Source organism: Fistularia commersonii, chromosome 22 (genome assembly GCF_037954325.1).
Source record: "Fistularia commersonii isolate RoL2024-O1a breed Wild chromosome 22, RoL_Fcom_v1.0, whole genome shotgun sequence".
NCBI classification, from domain to species: domain Eukaryota; kingdom Metazoa; phylum Chordata; class Actinopteri; order Syngnathiformes; family Fistulariidae; genus Fistularia; species Fistularia commersonii.
This window is the reverse complement of record NC_141305.1, coordinates 13,322,376-13,344,668: the sequence shown is the minus strand read 5'-3', so window position 1 is coordinate 13,344,668 and position 22,293 is coordinate 13,322,376.

Sequence of the window (22,293 nt, the reverse complement as noted above, 5' to 3'; positions counted from 1 at the left end):
ATAGTCTTCTATTGTTTAGTACCCTGACACTTTTCTCCACCCATTCCAACCTGCTTGAACCTGTCTCTTCACCTCTTTTCCATACACTGTTGCTCTGGACTGTTAACCCCAAGTCCCTGAAATCCTCCACTTCTTGCTCTCCATACCCTTTAGCCTCACGGTTCCACCTGAGTTCCTTTCATTCACTCACACATATTCTGTCTTGCTGCAACTAACTTTCATTCCTCTCCTTTCCAGCGCATATCTCCACCTCTCCAGATGATCTTGTTATTATGACTGATTCGCATGTTTGGTTTTGGCAAAAGTTTTATGCTGGATGCCCTTCCTGACGCATCCCTCTGCATTTATCCGCGCTTGGGACTGGGTCAGGGAGACACTGTCAGGGAGATACCGAGGCTGGCTCGGGGCTGACTCCAGCCCGTGCCACCCTAAGGCTGCATTGCCCACTGGTTAATCTTTTCTGTAGAATTGAAAAAAAAGAAAATATTATTATAAAAGAAAATATTGTGTTTTTTAGTAAGATACAATGCCTTAAATTGACATGGCAGAAGTTTACATACTTTCTTTATTCCCGTGGAAGTTTCCTTCAGGTGTTGGCGTCTCACCCTGTGCATGTTCATCCTCATGCAGACCCCCACACCACGGCATGGGTAGAAAAATGTTTTTCCTTCTTCTGCTGCTAACAAATGACTGTGATGAAGCCACTGATTTGTGGTTTTCTTTCATCTTACTCAGCCAAGAGCCTTGACTTGATTTGTATCGAGTTCTCACTGATTCATATTGTAGTGCTGTGTATTCAGTTGATTTCTTGACAAATTACTCATGGAATTTTCCCATGACTTAAGCACAGTCAAGTATGCTGAGGAAAAAGATGACCCATCAAAATAAATAAATAAAAAAACAACAAAAAACTAACACACTTGAGACACCAGAAATTCCCACAGAACTTACTGGACAATATGAAAACTGCAAATTACGATTAAGCGTAATTTCCAAAGTTGTGACACTTCGGGAATCTTCACCATTTGTCATGTTGATGCATTGACGCAGTGAGAATGTGTACGATCAACACAAGAGACAAAATGACTGTAAATGTCATGGTCTTTATAGTCTACTCTTTCTTTATTTTCATGAATAAGCATCCACCCCTTACTATCCATGTCTCTCCCCCACTTGACCCATTGTATCCCAACACTAATGAGGAATATAACTCAGTCCCCCTTTTTGGAAGATCTGACCACAACCGGTTGCATCTCCTGCCTATTGTACAAACCTGTAGTACACAGGCAACATGTGATCCGCAAAGAGGAGAGCTGACTGATGAGCCTCTGAGAGACCGTTCCAAGTCTACTGTTTGGGGAGAACTCTGCATAAAGTAATGGGGATGATATAGATAGTCTGACACACAATCATGGACCACATAAACATTTGTGCAGAGAGCACTGTACTCACTAAGACTTTAAAGTGCTTGTCTAATAACAGCCCAAGATTAAGGCCCTCTTTATGGAGGAGACACCCTTCAGATCAGGAAACGGAGGAGCTAAAGACTGAACATCTCTGTGAGGAGCATGACTCTCAGGGTGTGGGGAACTAGAGGTGGGCTAATGAACTTGAACATTTTTTCAGCGGGCTTGACCTACCCATGACCCCTTCCCTGACTCAGTATTGCTCCAACCTCCCATCACAAAACCTTTAGTAAATTGTACCACCCAACCTCCATCTCTATCTCTGCTGCTCTTAGCTCTACTCCCACCAGCTCAACTCATCTGACCACATCGCCTCTTTGCTCTAATCTGTCTTTCAAACCGACCCGCATGAGAAGTGTTTGGAACAAACGACATGAAGGCAGCAGGTCTGCGCTGACCAGCTGTGTGGGATTATGGAAATCATCTTTTTCAGTACCACAGCTAAGGAAGACCTTCTGCATCATACTGGTGTCTAAGAATCTGCACCCCAAAGTAAGCGTCTACACCCCTGTGGCACTTATATCCCATCCAAATAAGGAGAATTATTTTGGGTCATCTCTGTCCCATAGTGAGAACACCGATGAACTCACTGTAGTTTACCTTCCAGTCCAGTACTGGGCTGTCATCTACAAGCACCCTCCAAACAACCCGGAAGGATCCATCACCAGAACCAGTCCCTGGTAATTTCCACCCAAGCCTTAGTGTATGTGATCCAACAGGTCTCTCACCTTTGTTTCACATTCTGAGAAGTTTAGCTTACCCATTTCAGACTGTAATCGAAGTAAATCCCCAAAAGCCGAATCTTTGGTCTCACCTAATGACACCGTCTTTAGCATAACCACCCCCTTTGACCTAATTTCTGCAGATCAATTCCTTCATTTGCATAATGCAGCCTCAAGGCGGCACTGGCTTGTGTCGCCCCGAGCCAGCCTCGGGGGCAGCATGGGCCAGTGTCTCCCTGAGCCGGTCCCAAGCCCGGATAAATGCAGAGGGTTGCGTCAGGAAGGGCATCCGGCGTAAAACTTTTGCCAAAACCAAACATGCGAATCAACCACAATAACCAGATCTGACTAGATCAGTCGAGGCCCGGGTTAACAACGACAGCCATTGGTACCGATGACCTAAATGGAACCAATGGAAACTGGGCTACTGTAGGTCAACGACGTAGAGGAGAAAGGCGTGTTCAGAAGCAGAGACAGAAGTGGAAAAGCAAGAGCCAGGGACTGAGGGTGGGGACTTTGAATATCGGGACGATGACAGGAAAAGGTAGAGAGTTGGTCGACATGATGCAGAGAAGGAAAGTGGATATACTGTGTGTCCAGGAGACCAGGTGGAAAGATAGTGAGGCTTGAAGCTTAGGAGCATGCTTTAAGTTGTACTACCATGGTATTGACAAGAAGAGAAATGGAGTGGGAGTCATCTTGAAGGAGGAGTTTGTTAGGAACGTTCTGGAGGTGAAAAGAATGTCAGATAGACTTATGAGTCTGAAATTGGAAATTGAAGGCTGTTGTTAGTGGTTATGCCTCGCAGGTGGGATGTGAATTTGAAGAGGAGAAGTTCTGGAATGAGCTAGATGAAGTGATGCAGAATATCCCCAGAGATGAGAGAGTAGTATGGGGCGCAGGCTTCAATGGACATGTTGGTGAAGGCAATTGAGGGGATGAAGAAGTGGGATGAAGAAGTGATGGGCAGATTTGGTATACATGATAGGAACGCAGGGAGACAGATGGTGGTAGTTTTGTCGAAAAGGATGTAAATGGCTGTAGTGAAGACCTTTTTCCAGAAAAAAACAGGAACATAGGGTAACTTATAAGAGCGGAGGTAGAGGCACGAAGGTAGACTACATCTTGTATAGACAAGGTAACCTGAAAGATATCAGTGACTGCAAAGTAATTGTAGATGGGAGTGTGGCCAGACAGCATAGGACAAGGAAGATCAAGAGGGCAAAGGCAGAGCAGAGGACAAAGTGGTGGAGGCTGAAAAGGGAGGAGGGTTGTATGGTTCTCAGGGAGGAGTTGAGAAAGGCTCTGGGTGGTCAGGGAGAGGAGCTTCCCAACAGTTAGTGTTATCAGAGAGACAGGTAGGAAAGTATTTGGTGTATCATCTGGAAGATGACGCACCAAATTGCTAGAAGTAGCAAAGCCAAAATAAAGGGCGTATGATGACTTGTATGCACAGTTGGATAGTAAGGGGGGTAAGAATGATCTATACAGGTTGGCAAAATAGAGAAAGATGGAAAGGATGTACAACAGGTCCGGGTGATTAAGAATAGAGAAGGAAATGTATTGACTGATACTTGAAGAGTGATGGGAAGATGGAAAGAGTACTTTGAAGAGCTGATGAATGTGGAAAATGAAAGAGAGGTAAGGGTAGAAGAGGTGACTATTGTAAACCACGAGGTGATTTAGCAGCAGAGATCAGTAGAAGTAAAATGTGGAAGGCATTGAAGTGGATGAAGAGTGGAAAGGCAGTTGGTCCTGATGATGCAGTATGGAAGTGTTTAGGGGAGGCAGCAGTAGAGTTTCTGACTTGATTATTCAACAGGATCTTAGAGAGTGAGAAAATGCCTGAAGAATGGAGACGAAGTGTGATGGTGCCTATTTTTAAGAAAAAGGGACATGTGCAGAATTGTGGCCACTATAGAGGGATAAATTTGATGACCCATACAATTAAGTTACGGGAAAGAGTAGTGGAACCTAGACTGTGAGCAGAAGTCAGCATTTGTGAACAGCAGTATGGCTTCATGCCTAGAAAGAATACTATAGATTCAGTACTTGCTTTGTAAATGCTAATAGAGTAATACAGAGAAGGCCAGAGCGAGCTACATTGTGTTTTGTAGACCTAGAAAAAGCATATGACAGGGTGCCAAGAGAGCAGTTCTGTAATTGTATGAAGAAGTCTGGCAGAGAAGTATGTTAGGCTGGGGCAGGACATGTATGCTAGCTGTGGGACAGTGGTGCAGTGTGCTGTAGGGGTAACAGAGAAGTTCAAGGTGGAGGTAGGACTCCATCAGGGATCAGCTTTGAGGCCCTTCTTGCTTGTAGTGGTGATGGACAGGCTGAAAGATGAGGTTAGAAAGGAATCTCCATGGACCATGATATTTGCAGATGATATTGTGATCTGTAGTGAGAGAAGGAAACAGGTAGAGGAAAATCTAGAGGTGGAGGTGTGCTCTGGAAAGGAGAGGAATGAAGGTTAATCGCAGCAAGACAGAGTATATGTGTGTGAATAAGAGGAACCTGGGTGAAACAATGAGGCTACATGGAGTGGAGATCAAGAAGTTGGAGGATTTCAGGGACTTGGAATCAACGGTCCAGAGCAGCGGAGAGTGTGTAAAAGAGATGAAGAGATGGGCTCAAGCAGATTGGAATAGTTGGAGAGAAGTATCAGGGGTACTATGTGATAGAAGACTATCGTCCAGAATGAAAGGAAAGGTGTACAAGACAGTGGTGAGACCAGGGATGCTGTATGGACTAGAAACAGTTCCTATGACCAAAAGACAGGAGGCAGAGCTTGAGGTCACAGATATGAAGATGCTGAGATTCTCTTTGGGAGCAACCAGGATGGATAGGATCAAGAGTGAGTCGATCACAGGAACAGCACATGTTAGATATTTTGGTGAGAAGGTCAGAGAAGCCAGACTGAGATGGTTTGGTCGTGTACAAAGGAGGGATAGTGATTATATTGGTGGATGGATGCTGGAATTGGAGCTGCTAGGCAGAAGTTCTCAAGGAAGACCAAAAAGAAGGTTTATGGACGTAGCGAGGGAAGATATGAGGGTAGCTGGTGTGAGGGAGGAGGACACAGAGAATAGGGTTAGATGAAGAAGGTTGATTCGCTGTGGCGACACCTGAAGAAAAAGACGAAAGAAGAAGAATCTTATCTTATCTTATCTTATCTTATCTTATCTTATCTTATCTTATCTTATCTTATCTTATCTTATCTTATCTTATCTTATCTTATCTTATCTTATCTTATCTTATCTTATCTTATCTTATCTTATCTCATTGGTTTTTATTTATACACAGCTCCAAACTGGTTCTTATCCCATTTCCCATTAAAAGAGTGTATCACTGACAGATCAGTGGACTTCTCTATGGCAGTAAACAGCCATAGACAAGATGTAACCACAATTATACCACTGACATTTCAAGACAATTACCACTCATTTTATGAATTAAATTTCTCTTCCCCATATTTCATGACACCAATGTTATCACCTGAGTCTTGCTGAGTATGCTTATTCATTCAGCCAGTCGTTGTTGTTTCTCACAAAAGAATGATGCCAGGCTCGATTAATGGACGGAACCAAGTATTGATCCAGTGGACGTAGGCTTTTGTCCAATTCCTGCAAGGAATTATAATAATGCTCCTTGGGGACACACAAAAACACAAAGTGGGAATAAGAGAGCTAACATGGAGGTGTTTATGACGTGGCGGTGACTTTGGACCCTCAGCATTTCCTGTATGTGCCCCATGGGAAGATATATAATTCACTTGCATTGTAGGATCCCAGCTGAACCTTGAAACCTGAAACAGCACACACCCTGACACCCCAACATCAACATTTGCGTATCCCATAATCCACGCACACACAGTGTGGGACCATAACTTTTGGACAAGTTTACGGAGAGACGATGGCAGCGTGCTACATGTAGCCGCCACCCGCTGCGGCAGACTCACATTGAAATCCATGTTTGGAAGGTCAGGAGATATTTTATATCCGCTAGTCGCAGTAAGAGTCAGAGCTCGTCCTGTATGAAAGCCATTCGCACCTGTTCCAGTGTAAACAATTGTGTGTGAATGTTTCCGAAGGGAAGATGAGCAGCAAAATCACAGACACTCTGAGCTGTGCTGTTTGCGTGAGTGCGCAGGTGTGTGTGTGTTTGTATTGAAAAGGAAGAAGTTATAAACACAGACAGATTACATAGTAACATAGTTTACGTGGTTTACCTCACAGACACTGCAGTTGTCTATACATAGGACTGAGATGATTAGGGAAAGGTGGACACTGATTGGCAAACGGTGAAAAACAAGTTTACTTCCAATGATGATTGCTACCAGTGTATTGTTTTACATTCAACAAGAGGTGTTCCTGACATTAGGTCCCCCTAATGCCTCAATACTTTCATTAGTATTAGTTTTAACCCAAGTAATCTGACACATACAATGTTGTTTTTTCTTTCTGATTATTCAGGTTATTGTGAACTACTTCAACTATAGTTCATAGCAGAGGCAACCATAGACAAAGTAGTGGATGTCAAAACTTAGAAACCATTTTCAAATGTGTAATGGCTGTAAATTATCATATCTGATGGCCTCTGGGGTTTATCTGTCTGAGATGTTTACAGTTTGCTTTGATTTATTTTTTCTTTGAATTAAAAACCAGTGTCATTCTATTTGTTGGATGCACAGACTGATGTTGGTTTTCGTCTGCACTCATCTAACATGAAAATGCTTTTCTAAAGAGTATTTCAACAACAGTAAATGGGCTACATGGGTTTACATCGGTTCCATAACAGTTTGCTATCAACTGAAATAAGAAAAACAGGCGAAGAAGAACCATATAAAGCGAAAAGGAAAACATGATTATCAAACACATCGGTGAAGCTATTAAAGATAACTGCACTTTAAGGAGATGGAATGAGGCAATAATGCAACTCCATACTTGCCTGCAATCACCGGACCTCATGGATGACAAAAGAAATTGACTGTAAAGACCACTGAAACAGATTATTTCCATGTGAATCTAAATATGAAAGCATCCGTATTTCAGTGAAAGCAGTTAAATTACTTACAAAAACTTGTTTGACAACAGAATATGTTGTTTGCAACACTGCTTGAATGGCACTCCGCTGAATGCTTACTCATGTTGCATAAAACGCATAACATACCAGCATATGATGCTGAGTTTGAAGTAATTATTATGTTGCATAATTTTTGTGAGATGAACTTGAGTTTTAACTTTTTTTTTTAGTCCAGTTATGATGACAGTAACTATCATCAAGGTGATTAAAGAATGGATGATTATTTAGGATTTGGTGAAGTCTGTTTTTGCAGCCGTGTGCCCTGAACACAGCCCTGGGGCACAAAGAAAAAAAAAAAAGGAGAAACCTCTGTAAAAATACAAGGGCTTAGAACTGACAATAACTGTCAGGCCTATCTGATTAAGGAGTATGGATATTAGGAGTAGGCCAACACTTCTGGACACAAATTTGTCTCAGCAGACAGCAGGGTGAGGTATAATTGATTTGCCCTAATGGCCTTTTCATCCCTCAGCTCTTTGTGCTGACAAAAATCAAAACACATCTTCTTAATTGAAATGCTCATTTCCTCACTATTTTCTGTCGGATGTGTTGCTGCAACACGATCACTGTCCATATTTCATTGTCACTCAGGCATAGATTTAGCACATTTTAATCCACCAATGTATTTTCTTTTGCTGTGATTCTATACTCTTCTTTTTAAATAATGAGAGTGTAAGTGGAGAGACAAATTATTTTGACTCAGCTGCCTGACCGGGTAAGATGGAGAGCAGGAAACTGTCTAGGTGCCTGAAAAAATTGTTAATGCAGCAAGCTTCTGAAGATTGACTCGACAGTTTAGTAAAAAGTTACTCCAGGAAATTAGTGATGGTTTGCCAGTCTCTATAAATTATCCCTCCTCTTAAATTTAGACCCCAAACTTTGAATGTAAGCGAGACCAAATTCCCAGTTTAGGTGATTTTCCAAAAAAGAATCGATTATTCAATTTGTTAATGTACATTAAAAACATGTTGTTTTATTTATTTATTTTTTCCAATAAATCGTTTGCTTTCATCTTCTCCCTTTAGGGGTCACCTAAGAGAGACATCCTCCTCCATCTAACCCTTTTCTCTGTTTCTTCTACTCTTGCATCTAAATCATATAATAATATAATTGTAAATATATATATATATATATAAATATACAATGTAATGGGAATATATATTTTTATTTGATCGGCTTTAGGTTTTGTCTAAAAATACACACGGTTTAAAATTGCCATCCAAATACTAAAAACAGAGGAAGAATAGGTGTGGAAATTCTTGCTGAGTCCAGTCCAACTAAGAAAAGGTGTAGATAACTTGAAAGGTGATGTCTAAGCCAATTCTACATGGAAAGAATTATTTAATTTTGTTGTGATTTGGGACTATATATCGTTATACATATCATAATGTAATAATATCTATATAGACAAAATCTAACTTGACTTGACTTGACATGACTTAACTGGATAGACACACATTATTAAAAAACAAATAAATTGGAGCAGAAGAAAAACATTGTTTATTCATGTAGATATTGTAGTCTTGTAAATAGCATCTACTTGTCTATATAGCTATCTATGCATCTATCTATGTGTAATATTCAGATAACGACAGTAAACTGAGTTGATGTTAATGTTTGCACATACAACTTGCTTCATGATGCTATTGTAAGCATACACTGGACATGATGTCTTGAGGAGTTCTGTAAGTTCACTCAGCAATAAAGCAGTGTATCATGAAGCTCCGTGTCAACATTCTGAGAATATCATACTCAGAAAGATTAAGTACAGCCCATAGATATCACACTATCTTTTTTCAGTAGGTTCATTGATGACCCTTAATTGCCTAGATGTATGAATGCATGTATGAATGACAGTTGTAAAGTGATCAACTGGCAGCTGATCCACAGTTCACAACCCTGACTGCATTATAAGCGGTATGGATAATAAATCCTCATAATCCCTGCATGTTCCTCCCAAAAGAACATCCATCTTCTTTTTACCTCAGAGGTCGCCACAGCGAATCAACCAGCTCCATCTTACCATATTCTTGGTATCCTCCAATCTCACACCAACTACCTTCATATCCTCTCTCACTATGTCCATAAATATTCTCCTTGGTATTCCTCTCGACCACTTGCCTGGCAGCTCCAATTCCTGCATCCGTCTACCGATATTATCACTATCCCTCCTCTGTACATGTCCGAACCATCTCAGTCAGGCTTCTCTGACCTTCTCTCCAAAACATCGAACATGTGCTGATCCTCTCACTCTTGATCCTATCCATCCTGGTCACTCCAAAAGAGAACCTTAGCATTTTCATCTGTGAACCCTCTAGCTCTGCCTCCTGTTTTTTCATGATTGGAACTGTTTCTAGTTCATACAGCATCGCTTTTCTCACCACTGTCTTGTACACCTTTCCTTTCATTCTGATAGTCTTCTATCTCATAGTACCCCTGACACTTTTCTCCACCCATTCCAACCTGCTTGAGCCCGTCTCTTCACCTCACAAAAGAACGTCCAACAGCATCTAATTGTATCCAGTGACATTAACATGATAAAGTGAATTGGCAGGACAAGCTACTTCAGGTCCTATCATAAGAGCCCATAAATGAACTGGTTACTTCTCCCTTTCAGGAATGAAACTGAATGAAATGTAAACTCGTCCACAATTTCCACATCTTTCCTACAGATGGAGATAGGGTTTGGACAGTTCCTCTGGGTCCTCCTAAAGTCTACCACCAACTCCTTTGTCTTTGTTACATTGATTCACAGTTGGTTTAGTCCACACCACTCCACAAACCTTGAAATGAAACATCTTGAATTTATGTTGAACTCAAACTGATACCACTAAGAGCTTAAGCCTGACCAGAAAGCCTGGCACGGTTCGGGCAAGGTGATTTAAACCATTTTTCACTTTTGACAAATGTGTCAAATACAAACTGTTACACTTGAGAACTTTATAATTAGAATCAATTTTATTCATAGACATTAACCATTACCCTTACAATTTTCTCCATTAGCAAAACATCGTTTGCACTATTCTTGAGAAAAGAATCAGGTTTCTGTCATAATGAAAGTCTTAAACTGACTTCAGATACAACTTTTACGTTTTCAGCGGCTTTGAACTACAAGAGTAATATAGTAGTTTAGTTTCTCACAGCTTCACTCTGCTGAAATCTCATCAGGAAAAGAAGCCGTGTTACAGTTACAGCTTCTTTAAACCAACAGCCATCAATCCTTTCACCTTTCAATAAGCTAATAGTTCTAATGTGTTAAAATTGATTTCAAGAGGCCGTCAGCCCCCTCCTACTCCTCTCACTGTTCACTCTAAATCTCTCCTGCAACCCACTTTCTTCTACTGATTTATAGGTCTTTGTTTGTATTAAGAAAGAAAGTAATCTACTTATTTAGTTATTTTTTCATTTATGCTTAAATACTTTCATTTCAACCCATATGTTTGTTATTTGAGCAGAACAGAAACAATCTAAAATTCAGGGATGTACATTTCATCAATTAAATTGTGTTTGCCAATGTCAACAGCACTCCATTTCATCAATAAGCTAAAAAAAGAGAAACGTGACTAAGTCTGCAGAACTAAATGCAGTAAAACCTAAAGACAGACATCGGTCTTACTCTCACACAAATTGGAGAATCTCAGAAATGTGACAGAATGTAATATAATAATGTGAAAACATTATCTGTTGGTGACATTTTAATAATGATAATGATGTTGCTTCAAACCCTAACCCTATCTTATTTTTTTTTCTTGTCTGTCATTACTAAGAAAGTATACATTTACTTATTTAATATATAGTATTCTTGGTAAATGCTTGTGGATGTTTGAATGGAAAAAAACAGGGATGATCATTTGCATCTGGCCCAGTTCTTTAACAGCTGTTTTCCCCACTTAAAATTATTCATATTCCTTCATTTTACATGGATTTATTAATGTTTGTGAATCAACTACTTTTGTCTAACTGCCATCTGGTGATACCTTATCAGTTTTGCAGTGGTCAGTGGTCATCAAATTGTTTTGATGTGCAGGTGAAGCACATTTTCTTGTCAAACAAGCCTGCAGTATTCTTAGAAGTTGATTCCGGAGTGAATTTAAACATTTGTGACATCAAAAGAAGCAAAACTAGATAAAGAGAGTTATAGGTATAAAGATGAAGATAGCCAAGTGATCAAATTTCCGACTTCCGACTGCTAGTACTTCGGATCTTCGGATCTTCCACTTCCTGTAAGTCGGTTTGGATAAAAGCATCTGCGAAATGACTGTAATGTACTGTAATGTACTGTACCGGTAATGTGAATTTAAATCAGAAAAGTACCAAATGTAGTGGGGTAAACATGTGATCTGGCTGTTGAAGAATATTTGGAAGTTTTCCTTGAAACACAATGGCACATTCATTGCGGAGAAAGAATCAGAGTTCTCCCTGACTGCTCCGGGTTATCCAAAAAGGACACCATGTTTCAATTAAGACTGCCTCTATGTAATCTATGCGCCTTTCTACTAATTTTTTCATTGAAAATTGATGTTATCTGATGTCTCAATCAAGTGTGATATCTTCAACAGGGGATAAGAGGACTTGGGAAATGTTTGGAATGCTTAGCATTGCCTTGTGAATCACTCAAACTGCCCTTCCCTTACCACTGCTGCCTAAGGTTTATCTGTCACTGGCATTGTTGAGAAACACACATACACACTCACACACATGCACGCAATATATCTTGCATTAAAACAATTAGGTTGTGTAATTTGCAGGAGAGAAGGTACCGAAAAATATGGCTCAAATACACTTATATGACAGAAATCGTCAAAAATACAGATACAATTAAATACATGTAATCTGAGCTCTTCCTGAGCTGCTCCCTTAATTTACCTTCAACCATTGTATTTGCAAAACAAGATACAATGTGACAATAGTTTAAAGGTAAGTACACTGCTATTAAGACCCAGCAGTGGATTATTTTTGAATATGCAGAAAAAGTTCTACCTCACATGAATGTAATTTACCCGGCAAACATAATTCTATATTGAGACCTATCGCAGATATTTTGAAATTAAATGTTATATGTAACTTTCTCCTTATTGTGTTTAGTATCAAAAAGAATGGCGGTGAATGTAGTTGAACTTGTGAAGCCATATGTTTTATAAGCCCATTTTTCTGGATATGTTCTATTTGACTGTGCTATTGTTGTATCTTTGAAGATTAACAATCAAGTGCACTACTTGAGTAATAGTCACAATTTATATTTGTTCCTGGAGTCCTGATTTGGTTGCTAATCAGCTTGTCACAGTATTAGATGAGCATAATGTTATTAAAAGGTCTCAGTTTACTGATTCAATCAAAAGAGGCTTGGATGATGAAATGTTATTTTTTGACACAGAAAGATTTTTGAGTTGGGTTTGTAACCATATAGTTGTTGCATGTGAATAAACAGCACAAATGGCTATAAAATGGTTTGTAGATGAGGAAAAATCAGTCTGGCACAATGGGTTTAATGCTTCTTGATTATTTTTGTACATTTGTAATAAAAGCAGACTGCAGTTTGATTAGGAACATCAAATATAAGTATATGATAGGAGCAAGATATATATTGTGTCTTTGTTTACTTTTGGTTTATCTAAATAACAAGCTTCCTGTAAAATCTATACTACTTTTCTAGTTTCATTTCCACCTCTTCTTTTCATGGAAAAAAAGAGACATATATGTACTATTTGAGCTGTGGTGTGCTGTAGGTATACATATGAACATTCTACATTCAGATTTTTCATCTGCATTGTCAATATTAATTGTGCTTTTTACTGTTTTTTTCCCACAATGCACGCTGTGACAAGTAGCTTTAGTGGTCAGCTTTACTGACCGCAGGTTATACCTGCCTCTCTGTGGTCATATATTTCAGGACATATAGACATTTTGTTTCTTTGAATTTTTAAAACTTATCACAGTGAATAGTTAGTAACCTACTCCTGAAGCTACATGAACCTACATTTTGAATTGAAAAACTTATTTTGTATCTTAAAATTATAAAAGTATCTATTTGATGTGAAGTAAAAATTTTAAAAATGGGAGGAAGTATACTCAACTTCAGGCTGATTAAGACACACAGTCACAAAAGCACATGCTACAATGTAATAGTTACACTTGAACTTCTCTTGGCTCCCCGTCCTGTCTACAGCACCCTAAGACATGTGGTCTCTGTATCTGTATCTGTGTGTGTGTGTGTGTGTGTGTGTGTGTGTGTGTGTGTGTGTGTGTGTGTGTGTGTGTGTGTGTGTTTGTGTGTCTATGCGTGTGTGTGTGTTTGATATCAACTCAGACGACGTCTCTCTCAGCACCTCAGCTGGGCTGTTTAACTACATTCCTCCCACCTTCTAAGCCCAAATATGTTCACTCACACTAACCTGTTACTGTTACGCCATTCATCAATGTTCAACTGTCCAAACAGGAGAGGTGTTAGGGAGACAGTGTGGCCAGAGTGGTTTGGACGATTTCCAATGATCCGGTTGTAGGGATCTTTCCAAGCAGAGGATGAAATGTCCACAGGAAAACACTTGATCAAAGATACATTTGTTCATAAATTAAATGATGTCAAGTAGAAACTTGATTGACGATGATTGATTCCACTGTTTTCTGTGAAATAATGTTGCATCAATGAAAAAACATCTTGTCTTCCAGAACTCAAGTGAGTGCATTTTGGTGAGGTGAGGTTGAAGTAGTGACTCAAGTCAAAGCGCCGGACAAGTAAGTTACAATTTAAGTCCGTTTAACTTATTACATACTCTTTTTTTCTGCCTGTTAAAGGACGGTGGCCATGAATAATAATTTATCCTTTATTAATCCTCATGGGGAAATATGTTCTCTGCAATTAACCCATTATGAATGAACCATGAGCAGTAGGCTGTCGTGGACCAGGGGAGCAGTTAGGGGTTCAGAGTCTTGCTCGATAGCACTTCAACACACTAGGAGGAGGCAGGAAAGAAATCGTGAATGTTCGGTTCCGAAGGCGATTGCTCTACCTCATGTGCCACGCCGTCCCCAATCTACCTAATAGGGTGTGGCAAAGAGGTCAGCTTCACACATGAACATAGGTATTAGAGGAGTTAAGATAATTGAAAATAGGTACTATGGTATGGTATGGTTATAGCACTACTAAGACTGAAAGGATACCAAACCAAAAGCAAGCTAAAATTAATAAAGGTAAGGTCTTATATTACTATATATTATTTGAACAATTATTACTTGAACAATTTGCATTTTGATGTATAAACAACTGCCAAGACTGCCATGTTATGCTAACCAGCACTGTTCTTAATCTTTTGGACTAATACAGTAGCTGCTAAGTTTTTCAAAGTGGTAAACCTGCTCATTCTTGGTGACAGGAGGGAGTAAGTTTTAACACGTCACTCTGGTGCTGGCCTCCCTCCACTGGCTTCCTGTTCAGGTTTAAACTAACTTGCTAAGTTGCTTCTCAACTGTTCAGTGACGTACGGTGAGGTTCATGGCTGGTGAGGAAGTGACGTCATCACAGTCACATTTACAAACATATGAACCCTACAAAGTGACTTATTCACCCTTTTTTTGGCAGCAGTTAACGTGTTTTGTTTAAAATATCATATCAGCATTCTTTACATATACAAACTGTAGCATACAAAAAAGCACATTTAAGAAAAGTTATTATCTCTTACCTTTACTTATAAATCAAGTCCATGTGCTGCAGCGGCGCTGCCACTCCTTCTGAAGAAAAGCATCGATAACTTGCTTGTAGAAATCTTCCTTATCCTTATTCAGTTTTAGAAGTCTCTCTGTCTCAATGGAAATCACTGCCAGTGAAGACAGTCGTCCTTGATCAGTCCTGTTCCGACTGTATGTTTGAGTGTTTTCAGTGCTGAGAATGAGCACTCCACCGATGTTGTCGTACCTGAAACAGTGACCACCAGCTGGAGCAACTTTGCTGCCTCAGGAACAGTGTGAATGAGATCCTTCTGGGCTAAAAAGTTGAGAAGCTGCCCAGGAAATATATATTCATCCCTTACCATCCCTCCCTTGTTTACTGTAGCTTGCTATTGCTAATTATATTATTCTGTAGCTAAGTAGTAAGAAGGATCCCTGGGATCACCAGTGCCCTCTGACACGAGGCACTGTTACTGCGTGCCTCACTTTATGCCTCTTCGCAGTCGTTTTATGATCGTTCAGCGCAAGAAAAACGTTACAGTTGTTGAAGAAAAAAAATTATACACATCATCTAAACTATGGAAATTTAGTTCATGTATTAAAAATGTCTGAAATTTTTAATAGTGACATACACAGAGACAGTAATATGGTCTCAGTGCATAGCAGTTAGCATAATCATTGTGAAATCCATAGTGGGCTAAGCTGGTTGCTGTGTCACCGCACATCTCGTCATCATATTTGAACGGTAAATTCAAACTACCCTAATTAGGGGGGTTGCTAGAAGATGAATGCATTATTAATATTATTATCATTGTTACTATTAGTCATAGTAGTAGTACTAGTCGTGGCAGTAGATTAGAAGTAGTATTGGTATTAATGGCTTAGCCTTATGATATCACCAACTGGCACCAGTTTTTATGATAATCTTTCTTGGGTTTGTGTTAAACAGAAATCCGCACATGATCGTTCAATTCTGTTTTTGACATAGCATGTTTTGGTTTTAAATCACAGTTATACAACAACACAGCTGTCTTACCATTGTTAGTACATCAGCTGTGAGTTTTTGGGCACAGTTCAACTTACACTGCTGGTAAGCCCCTCCACCTTTTCTGAGTCACCATATTGGTTGACAGACTTTTAGGGGGTGTTCACAGAGCTCCTTGCTTGTCCCCACTGATCAACAAATATCAAGGACAGTTTTAAGTTTTCTTACATAATACAATTCACATACATTTCTTTAAGTATTTGATTTTAATGGAGCACCGCCGTTACATGGACAAATCTCAGTGGAGCCTACAAGTGTCTCACTTGGAAGATCCATAATACCATGTTGTGTATCGCTCATAAACTGTAAAAATAATATGAAGCCACAATACGTCTGGCTTAATAGCAATGGCTTAATGCTGGGAAGGTAACAGGTGCTTTCACAGTGATCATGTAAAGCTCAAGGATGAAAATAACTTGGGTGTTTCCCAATGACGGCGCTGGGAGCTGCGCTCAAAAGACCCGGGGATATATGTTGACTGTAGCCTCACAATAAAGGCAATAGCCAGATGTCAGTGAAGGTTTGTTGAGTTTTTGTCCAGCATGAAAGGGATGATAGTATCTTACTGTCCCGATAGTTAAAGAAACTTGAAAAGTGAACCACATCCCTTCTTGCCTCTGTACAAAGACAGGCAGACCGCAGGTGCCCTGCTCAGAGCCTTGAGGTATGCATCAACTGATTGTAAAGGTTAAGTTTGGTTGAATTCTTTTCTCACTGAGCCAAAGCCCCCTGCAGCTCTTCTCTTATGCAACATTCCTCACGCCTAAAAACTATACCAGCAACATAGCGGTTTTACGAGAGAGTTTGTGTTACTGGGCAGTAACCCAGTGGAGATCTGCAGGGTTTATCCTCAGTGACAGGTTTCACACACAGCTTGTGGGCCAAACCACAAATAACGGCCAGGCGTCTTGTTTGCCATCATTCTCCAGCTTGTTTCAGATTACTGACTGGCTCTTTGAAGTTAGCTGATAGGCAGGCAGGGTTTTCCCCAGCTTCTCTGCCAGAAAAAGATTGGGTCATCAGTAGCCCTGCCACCCACCGCATATCTTCAATGACTTCTGAATAAGACATTTGCTTACTTAGGCATCCGATCAGACAAACCTTGGTGAAGCTGTAACAAAAGGTCTGGTGTGATAAAATTCCTGATTTCACAGCAAAGGCATTGCTGAAATACAAGCCAAAGTGTGTTGGCTTTAGAAAACCTGCTGTTACCCTGCTGTTTTATCTTTGGCCATGACTTTCAAGTAGAAGAAGCTGTACACCAATACATTGTCATTTACAGTGATCTTTATGCACAGTGGGAGCAAAGCTAGTGATTCTGTTGGAACTGACCCTATTTCATTTGTATATATCCTGATAAACCTACCTTATATTTATACCTGTCACCTATGTTTTTACCCTGGGTCTCAAAGTAAATATGAGAATTTCATGAAAGTAATGGAATCCAAAATCAGTAATGTTTTGAAAGGCTTGCGCAGTTGTACCATGATCAATAAAAGTATATATATCAATTTTGGTGAAGCTTCTGGCTACATGAAATAAGACATCTATTAAGGCATGGACTTTGACTTTCGAGTTATGTTCACATTTTTTCTGTGCCGGCATATTGATGGACTTATCAAGTACACACTCTGTACCTTTTAGCTACCCTCAGATCTGATTTGTGGTTTTGTGAAATACTGGGACTTCTATTTCTCTCCCAACACCTATTTTTGGGTAATTTTTTTTTCTTTCCCTTTTTTTTCAACTGGTCGTGAGCTGACTGGTGAGTCGATAGGTGGTACCAAGACCTTCGATATATCCTTAATGCGGAAAGGATTGAAAAACAAACAAACCAACAAAAAAATTAATTAAGCCTGGATGAGTAAGTTAACCATGTCCAGTCTTTGACTAGTCTTTGCTCACTATTTTATGAACCAAATTTGAGTTTTTCAATTGTAATACAAAGCTGCCCTTCACCACATAGCGCAATAAATCATTTGACCTCCAGGCTTCCATAGCTAATGTTCAGGTTAGTCCTTGCATTTCTCCAAAACTTTTACATCTGGTTAGATGTTCAACTCTTTTAATACAAAGCTCCCTTCAAAAATCTATTTCATTGAAGAGCAGTTAACTTTAGGGTTAACAACTTTCCAATCAAATAAATCTGAAAAACCTGCTGCATCACCATTGAGTTCTGAGGGTCAAAATTTAATTGATTTGATATTCCCATCAACTAATCAGCTGATAATGCAATATTTTTTTCAATCTTTGGGTCCCGATATAATGTGCCACAGTGTTACACCCTTAGCCATAAATGTTTTAAGGTGAACTGGGTACAGTGTTGGAATAAAAATAACTAAACACATGATTTACTTGTGGCTCTTCGATAATTTCCAAATTTTATCAGACAAACAGATCAAATTATGACAGCTAAAGTAGTCATTTTGCTGTGTTTGTGACGCTCAAAAAAATTTATCCATGGTTTTACAGACGTTTATTTCACAAAGTAAGCCTATGAGTAAAAGTCCTTTTTTGGGCCAGTGTGCATCAGATGACGATTATCTTACAAAGTCAGAGCCACTATGTCAAATTGACTTCAAAGCTTTGACTCCACATTAAAACAAGCAAGATGTAACATGATAATAAGTGAGCTTAAGTCCTGGTAGGTGATTTTTTAAACCTTGAATAAGCTAGCTATTTTTACTCCTTCAGGTCTTTCAACTAAGCTTATGTACATGAAATGTCAGTTTCTGTAATTCGTGCTCCACATTCACTATTGATATCATTTCCCTTTCTTCAAAAACACATTTTCAAAAATCCCAGTAATTCCAAACTGACATTAGACACTCACCTTTAGACATTCACCTCGATGAACATCATCAGAAGAATGGTTTAAGAATTCTTCCTTTTTGCTGATTTGGCTCAGATGTCTAACTACACATAACTGAATTGGAATTGGAAATAAAGCCTCTCCTGTTTTGTCTCAACTGCAGGGATTTTAGTTTTTTTTCAGAAGGTAGCATGCTGGATGAAAAAGAAAATTACATCGAAAGGCGTTTGAGAATCGTTCTCTTTGTAGAAACTTTTTTCCTCTCTGTGTGAATTGCTCCTCAAACAAAATCTCACATGACAACAGATTTGGTAATCAATGTGTAAAACATTTTTGTGTTGAACATTTTTCTCTACCTCAACTGTCTGCTACAGCCCTAAAAACAACTGATGACAGGAAGATGGTAGTTGTAACACGATATACTGTATAAACAATACAACAGTAAGTTAAGTTATTTAGTCATTGCCCAGAGGAGTTGTTTCTGGGAGAGCAAATGTCAGAGTAAAACAGACGGGCCAACAAACAGTCTCTAACCAATATGCTCTCAGAGCAAAGTCTGAATTAGAGCCAATTTGGGCATAATCGAGACACATCAGTGTGTGGCACAGAAATCTGCTGTTTGGTACATGACTGAGAGGCTGGATGATGTCCAGGCAACATTCTGTTAACAACTATGCAGCGTTTCTAAGTGAAAGTCGCTGATAAGATACAACTTGCTATTAAACTCATAGCTCTATCAAGGATGCAGGTTCACTCATATATACTGCTCAAAAAAATTAAGGGAACACTTAAACAACACAATGTAACTTGAAGTCAATAACACTTGTGAAATCAAACTGTCCACTTAGGAAGCAACACTGATTCATTTTGACTTGTTTTAAGGACATTATATCAAAGTTGGATCAGCCTGTGGTGTGTTTTTCCACTTTAATTTTGAGTGTGACTCCAAATCCAGACCTCCATGGGCTAATAATTTGATTCCCATTCATCATTTTTATGTGATTTTGTTGTCAGCACATTCAAGCATGTGAAGAACAATGTATTTTACAAGAATATTTCTTTCATTCTGATCTGGGATGTGTTATATTAGTGTTCCCTTTCTTTATTTATTTTTTGAGCAGTATATTTTTGATAAAGCAAATATTACCAAATACATTTTTCAATGGTCTCTTGGTATCTGAAGTAGGACAGAATGGTGGCCAAGAGTGGCTGCTCAATTTATGCCTTCTCTTCCCCTTTTATGTGAACACACTGCATATATGAACTACAGTGAACTTCCATGAACTATTAAAGACTATCAAGTGATCCGATGGCATTGGCATCGGGCAAGGACAATCTCAAGATGGAGCTTGTGGTTGTTTTCAGATTGACAATGAATTGTAAATAATGACTAAATACCCAAATAAATAAATACATACATGGGTGTCTATTCATATTAAGTATTGAATCTGGAACTGCCATAGCAGTTTACGCTACTGTTGGTGGAGAAAATTCCTTGTCATAGGAACCAGTCCTCACAACTATGTACGGAAGTACCTGAAATGTAGGACAAAAGTTAATATTAGTAGAAGTTAAAAGTAAAAACAGATGGAGGACCAAAAGAAAATTTGTTTTTGAGCTGGAGGGATTTTTTTTTTTATTTGGTGAATCTGTTTAATAAGGGGACATGAGAAGCATCTTAAAAGTCTTGCTGTCCTCTTGATCGACTGTTTTTTCTGGTCTGTAAACTAATTGCTCAGACCAAACATTTTGCTGGAATTAAAAAAAAAATCAAATGTCGGTTGAAGTAAATTCTTTGTATGTGCTCTTCTTTATACAGTGCAGGCTTAGTGCTGCACATCAGTAGACAGCAGACATCTGTCTCAAACCTGCCGCCCTCACTCAATGATACATGCCTGCCTTGTTGTGGTCCAACATGCAATAAAAATGCTGAAACCAAACCCATATCCTAATCCAGTCGGGATAATGGCTGGCAGTGGCATCACTTCCAACAGAACTGAATCCCAACTGACTGTCCAAATATTGCATGTCAGCTGGGACCATTGCAACATGGGAATATGGAACAATGGGATAAATGGCATATTTGCTTTCTTTACTTTAATTTGTGCCATATATGGTGATCAAGCCCAGAAAAATAAGTTTTTGAGAATGTTGAGTGAGTTACATTACTCATGAAACGGCACGTTATGTCAGTATTGATGCACAGATTGCAAGAATCTATTTTTTGTCAAAAGTATGGAGATAACAACAATAAAATTCCCTGAATTACTCCATGTATTTTGATAATGTACTGAAACTGTAATTCATGTGTGGGAAATTATGTGGAATTCAATTGCGACACATGAAGACCCCCTCTCATTGAAAATGTGTTCCGGCAGATTGTTGGACTAGAGGGCTGTTTTGACATTTATTAATCACTGCAGTCACAGAATATCAGATTTTCAGAGGAAGGGCTCGAGGCAAAGTAAGTTACATCACAAATATTTTGAAGCCAATCCTGGTGAGGCATCATTTGACACAGATTATAGGACCCACAGACATAAAGACCAGACAGATAAAGCATGATAAAAGATAAGATTAAAGTACTTCGGGCTACTTTTATGATGGCATAAAATGTTATAAATAACTATTAAAAATGCTAAAAACTACAAAGACACCACTAAAATGGAGAATAAATTAACAAACAAATAAATAATAAAATCGATCCCCTTGGTTAAAGGTATATACTTAAATATGGCTTTTTAGTGACCAAATAATATCCCTGCAGTATATGGTGTAAAACTTCTGCTTTTGGTCAAATTTGTCATTTGTCAGAGTCAGATGGTGTGAAATGTTCAAAATAAAATAAAATTGAAGCATGAAAGTTTCCTTTGATGAACAGGTTTCGGTTTGAATCAGCGTGTGGATAGGACACCACATAGGAAAAATTGAAAATAACAACAAGAGTAAATACAATAAAAAAAATATAATAACAAAATATAATGAAAAATAAAACAATTACAGAAATTACCATGAGAATTGTGCTAAAAAAAATTACCAATTTGACCCCCCCCACACACACACCAAAATGTAAGACCTTTTGTTGAAATTAAAATAAAATACCTCAAAATGTGCAATGCTTCTATCTATTGTTCTTTTTATAATTCAAAAAGAAAAAAAAATCACATATATGAACAACTTGATTCAGATGGTAGAAACTCTGTGAATATAATATCCTATTTGAGATTTTAGTATCTGGTATCTTAAGGGTTCCCAGTGTCTCTGTAGTTTAATACAAATACTCTATACATTGGTAACATTGTTAAGGTACAACTTTTCAGTAGCAAGCCTTTGATATTTCCCTTGGAAATCCATGACAGACGAACAAATTGAAGTAGCCGCTTTGTGTGTGTGTGTTTGTGCGTGTGAGGAAAGTCAGTGAAACTTGACGCATCCTTTCCGTGCACATGAACATCAGGAAAGCCCCGCCCACTGCTGGGTGTCACACAGGGTCCAAACGTG